Genomic DNA, 6,148 nt, shown 5'->3' on the forward strand with positions numbered 1-6,148 from the left:
CTTGAAACTGAGAGGATAAAACAGGTATAGTAAAATGCCCCACAAAGAAGGAAACTAGATCTGCTGGGCAATCATGTGTAACTTTGCAATGGACCTTACATATAGTAAGAGATGAAAAGAAAGTCAGTCTTGATGATTTGTTTTTCTTCTAAATCTACTCATGACTGAAGCTGCTTCATGAGTTTACAGTAAAAATCTATTCTATTACTTGATCCAGTCTGATACACACACACACACACACACACACACACGTATATATATATATGTATATATATACATATATAATATATAACTATAACTATATATATAGTTATATATATATTCAATGAAAATCTTTAATTGTCATTTGTTTGAGCCCACGCCTGACAGATAAGATATATTGTCCTAAATATCTCGCCAGATATTATGTAAACGAACTCTAGATAAACAAAGCAAAATCATTATCTGCTTGTTTCCAGGCTTTATTAATGGTACTAACACTTTTACAACCCACCTAGCTCAAAAATGTAGAGGCAGGTTTGACTGTACTTCATTAGTCTGAATATACACTTAGTGTCTCATATCAATACAGCCTCTTCACTCCTAAAGCTCTCCTCTGGTTGATGCCTCATTATCTATGGCCTTTAATGACCTATAAGATGAACTCTCTAACTTTATTTGGAATCTCTTTCTTACATTAATAATAATCTCATGTCATATCCATATTAAACTTCTCTAATGCACAAGTTGCTTCAATTACTCTCCTGTTCAAACATCTTTAATTAATCTCATAATGGCCAACACCACCAAAGAATCAAATATGTATGTTATAGTCTGCCAGTGGAGCTTTTACATAATATGACTGCAATTTAACTAAACTGTCTCCTACTGTGCTCTCATACAGATACCCAAATACAAATGTTCATGTATTGACATAATCATCCCATAATTTTCCTGTTACTGTGTATGCTGTTCCTTCTGTCACAAATGTGTCCCTTTTAATCAATCTCTTATCCATCAATGTTTAATTCATGTTTTATCTCCTCCAGGTAACCTATTCCATTTCTATCCCAACTATATATTTATAGCAATTCGTTCCTCTCTTAATGTTGGTTATCATATCCTGATTTGTAACCGTTATTTTTTATTTTACTCTTCAAACTATAAATATCTATGGGATAAGGACTATGAGAACTATGCCTTTAGATCTGTTTCCCAATTCCAAGTTAATACTTTAGAATTTAAACTAGTTGTTTTCATAATATTTTATGGGCATATTTAAATAAAGTAGGCTCTTGGCAACTTCAAAAGTAAGTTAGGACTACAACACAATCAGTTTCATTTGTGTGTGTATGTGTTTATATGTAAATGTATCATAAGCAGATTCTGAATGTCAATTCCAAAAGTGAAGTTACATAGTGTTTTAAACAACAGAAATGTTGCCATACATGATCACTGAGTGTATAGCAAATGCAATGTCAAAAAAGATAAAAATAATTTTCATTAGCACTTTGAAATTAGATTATTCAAAAGAGGCTTCATCACTGAGATGAGCCTTGAAAAATGATAGGCCTTGATAGGTAGAGGGGAAATCAGAGAAAAAGTCAGGTGAATAAGGAGAGGCATGAGCAAAAGTGCAAGAATGAAAATAAGCGATTATGGTGATTTTGGAAAGGCATAGAAAAAACCTTGTCTGCTGCCAATACAGACTGAATGTAAAGGAGGAATGGTAAATAATGCTGGACAAATAGTATAAAGTCAAGTTTTAGAAGGCTCTGAAAAACAGAGAGATTTGGATGTGATGTGATAATAATTGGCTATATTTGTAAAATAACTTATAGTTTACAAAGCACAATAGAGTTTTTTTAATTAAAACATCAGTTTGTGACAGGTACTCTGTATTACAAATGAGGAACTAAAACCAGAGGAGTTAAGAATCTTTTGAAAATCACACAGCTAATAAAATGTAGGACTCCTGACTTACTAGTCAGTGTTCTTTTTGCACCTACACCATGTTATCTTCTGCATTTTTAAGCAAAAGACTGAAATGACTGGCATTTTAGGAAGTGTGTTCTGTGTTAGAGGTAACTCTTTTGGAAATACCCAGTCTATAACATAGAGGCCAAAGATATGTTCTATGTCTAAAACAAAATAGAGGTTAATGGGTCAGGGGAGTAAACATAAGGATATTAGGAGTTTCAAGAATAATATTTTTATGAGGAGTATCATTTGGAAAAAAGAAATAGTTTCTTGCAATGGCGACTTTAATGATAATAACAAAGCAACATTCCTCTGCATATCAGTAAGAATATGTAACTACATTTCCTTTCTAGAATAGTGATTAACATCAAAGGATACACTCTACCCTGTTAAAGCAGATATTAGCACCTAGAAGAGGGAGGCATCACTGAAAATCCATAAACTCAGATTTCAGTATGGATTCAGTATAGCACAGATTAAAAAAAAAATAAAGGAAAATATTCCAGAAAAGGTTTATCAGACTTTTGCTGGTCTAAAATGTTTCTCTGTTTTGGAAAAGACAAATGAACCTTTCTGCAAAACACTGAATCAAATATGGGTAATGAGCAGATGGAATATGAAGAGAGGACAAAAGAGGAACAAGGAGCTCTGGGGAAGAAGGTGATGTGGGCCCCTGTGTCATGATGAAGAAGGAGGCCAAGAAGGTGGTAAATCCCATTTAAGAAAAGGTCCAAGAATTTTGGCATTGGACAGGACATCTAGCCCAAAAAAGACCTCACTTGCTTTGTCAAATGGCTGCAGCTGCAAAGGGTTAGTCTCTATAAGTGCCTAAAAGTACTTTCTGTGAATAACCAGTTCATCTTAGGCCTTGGACCGCCCAACAGCTACTCATAGGCTTAAGCTGGCCCACAAGTACAGACCAGGGACAAAATAAGAGAAGAAGTAGATATTGTTGGCTGGCGCTGACAGCAAACGGGATGTCCCCACCAAGAGGCCACTTGTCCTTCCATCAGGGGTTAATACTGTCACCACACTGGTGGAGAACAAGAAGGCTCAGCCAGTAGTGATTGCACATATGTGGATCCCATTGACCTGGTTGTCTTCCTGCTTGCCCTGTGCTGTAAGGTGGGGATTCTCCACAGCATTATCAAGGAGAAAGCAAGGTTGGGAGATTGGTCCACAAGATCTGCACCACCATTGCCTCCACACATGTTAACTCGGAAGAAAAATGAGCTCTGGCTAAGCCGGTGGAAGCTATCAGAACCAATTACAATGAAAGATATGATGACATCCGTCATCGCTAGGGAGGCAATATCCTGGGCCCCAAATTGGTGGTTCGTATTGCCAAGCTGGAAAAGGCAAAGGCTAAAAAACTAGCCACCAAACTAGACCAAGGATACACTGTTGAGTTTTCTGTACATAAAAGTAATAAAAATTCTCCCTCGAAAAAATAAAAGTAAAAATAATAAAAATAAAGATACTCTTACTAAACTCCTGAATGGTAAACTCCATCTCAGTGTCTGCTTTCCACAGAACTTAATTCATGGCGGTTGTCATTAAAAAATAAATCTTATCTTCCTCAAGAGTTAGCTAATTACCTTAATAACCCAAGTACAGATTGAAGTACATTTTTCTTCTACATGTGCAGAACAACATTATTTGGTTAGAAGTTTAGACCCAAGTTTAAATTGAGAGTATGATTCATTGAAAGCATCAAGATGAATAAATAATCTGATGCTCTGGATGATTCATTATTTTAGAAGATATTTGAAAATGCTGAGGAATCACTTATTAGAATGTATTTATTTTGTTATGTGTTGACATATACTACCCTAGTAGAATTATAAAAGTAATTGACTTTATTGAATAGCATAACCCTTAGAATTTCTTAAATTGTGTACTAGTTTCCATGTAACAAATTACTATCAATTTACCAGTTTAAAACAACATACATATATTATCTCACAGTTTATGTAGATTAGGTGCCCAGATATATTTTAAATGAGTCCTCTGCTCAGGGTTTCAATAGAATGAAACCAAGGTGTTGTCTGGAATGCAGTCTCATCTGGAAATGTGACTTGGGAAAAATTCATTTCCAAACTTCTTTAGGTTGTTGGCAGAATTTGGTTCTATGTGATTGGAAGACAGGGTTCCCATTTTCTTGCTGTCATGGGGGGACCACTCTCAGCTGCTAGATTGTCCTAGGTCTTTGCCATATGGCGATCTCCATAGTCAGTTCACAACATAGCATTTGCTTCTTTAAGATGAGCAGAAGAATCTCTCTCATTTTGAATTTCTATTCCTCTCTTCAGGAAAGACGTGGATCCTCTTTTGAAAGGCTCCCCTAATTAAGTCAAGCTCAGTCAAGATAATCTCACTTTTGATTAACTCAAAGTCAGTTTCTTAGGAACCTTGATTACAATTGCAAAATCTCTTCACCTTTGTGATACCAGGTAACCCAATCAAGGAGAGAAATCTCATCATACTTGCAAGTCCTACACACTCACTCACAGAGAAGGGATTATAGAAAGCTTGTGTACAGAGGGGAGATGGGGAATTTCAGCGTCCATATTAGAATTCTGTCTGCCACATAATGGTTTTGTGTTTATAAACACCATACATTCATATAAATTAAATAACTGCATATTTCTACTTGTTTTAACTCATGCTTTACATCTTTACAAGGTACTTTAACATATGTTTTAGCTGGTGTGTATGTGTGTGTCTCTGTGTATATGTGTATGTGCATGAATTATCCAAAATTAGAAGAAAAAAAAGGAAAAATTGGAGGAGGGAGTGGTAATGTCCTTTCAATATCATAGAATTCACAGTTCACCTAAAGATTAATTAGAAGAGTGAAATTTGTTAGTTTACTATTGATTCATGCTCCCAGACATGATGATGTTACATGGTAAATTATGGATTTTCATTTACAAGCATAAATAATTGGTAGAAAAGATAACCCAGAAGTTACAGTTTAAAACCCTGTAAGTCAATAACCAATTATGTATATAATCTAGCAATTGTATACATTCCTTTATATTACTTTTACATAGCTCTTCAATTTCTCTTTTAGATTAATCTCAACATTGTATTGGTCCCCTCATTAATAAATTAAATAGCATAACCCTTAGAATTTCTTAAATTGTGTACTAGTTTCCATGTAACAAATTACTATCAATTTACCAGTTTAAAACAACATATATTTGTATGAAAGTCATCCCAATTATAAGAATTATTTATTTAAATGGTTATTTAATCTAGCTATTTACTTGAGATTTGGATTGTTTTACACTCTCACTGCCAAAGTCAATTTAAGTTTGAACATTATCCATGGTAGGGATCTCTCTATTTCCTCATGCTTCCTTTCAACTTTAAATTGACAAAAAGTTCTTCCTACAATGAAGGATGACTGCATGTTTTTCAAATCATACCTACATATACGTAATATAAAATCATATTAATTTTGGAAGCCTGTAGAATGTACTCAATGAATATTTTTGAATCAATGACTAAATTAATGAAATGAGAGAAAGAATGGTTGAGGTGAAGAGTTTTAAAGAACAATATCACATGGCAGTCTTGAAAAAGTTTTATAAAGCGTTTATTTGAAGGTTTAGCAGTCTAGTTCAATTGGCTTAATTGGCACAGAAATATTAACAGAAACATATTCACAATTATTTTATTGTTCCACAAATCCTTGAGGTTTTTTTTTCCAGTATTTTTCTATTCTTCAGATTGTGTAATTTCTTTTGCTCTATCTTTAAATTCACAGATTCTTTCCTCTCATTTTTATCTCCCATTTGCTATTGAGCTCATTCAATATTTTTTTTAAATTTCAGACATTGATTTTTCAGTTCTAAAATTTCCATTTAATTCTTTTTAGTTTCAATTTTTGTACTGATAATGTATATCTTTCTTTTCATATCAAGTGTATTCACCATTACCTCACTGAACATGGTTATAACCGACTGCTTTAAGTCTTTGTCTGATAATCCCACCATCTGTGTCATCTCAGGGCTGGCATCTAATGATGGTCTTTTCCCTTAAGTTTAATCAGATTTTCCTAGTTCTTTGTATGCTGAGTGAGTTTGGGCTGTATCTTGTATATTTTTAATACTGGGCTTATTAAAATCTTTTGGAAAATGTTGCTTTTGTGTTTTTGTTTTAGTTGGAAACAACACAGTTT

The 6,148-nt window shown here is 34.0% G+C and overlaps 1 pseudogene; it reads left to right on the plus strand.

Moving 5' to 3' along the window:
- Nucleotides 1-2,639: 2,639 nt before the first annotated feature.
- On the plus strand, nucleotides 2,640-3,398 carry LOC105309077 (annotated as a pseudogene).
- Nucleotides 3,399-6,148: the final 2,750 nt, after the last annotated feature.

Source organism: Pteropus vampyrus, unplaced genomic scaffold (assembly GCF_000151845.1).
Source record: "Pteropus vampyrus isolate Shadow unplaced genomic scaffold, Pvam_2.0 Scaffold667, whole genome shotgun sequence".
In the NCBI taxonomy this organism is placed as follows: domain Eukaryota; kingdom Metazoa; phylum Chordata; class Mammalia; order Chiroptera; family Pteropodidae; genus Pteropus; species Pteropus vampyrus.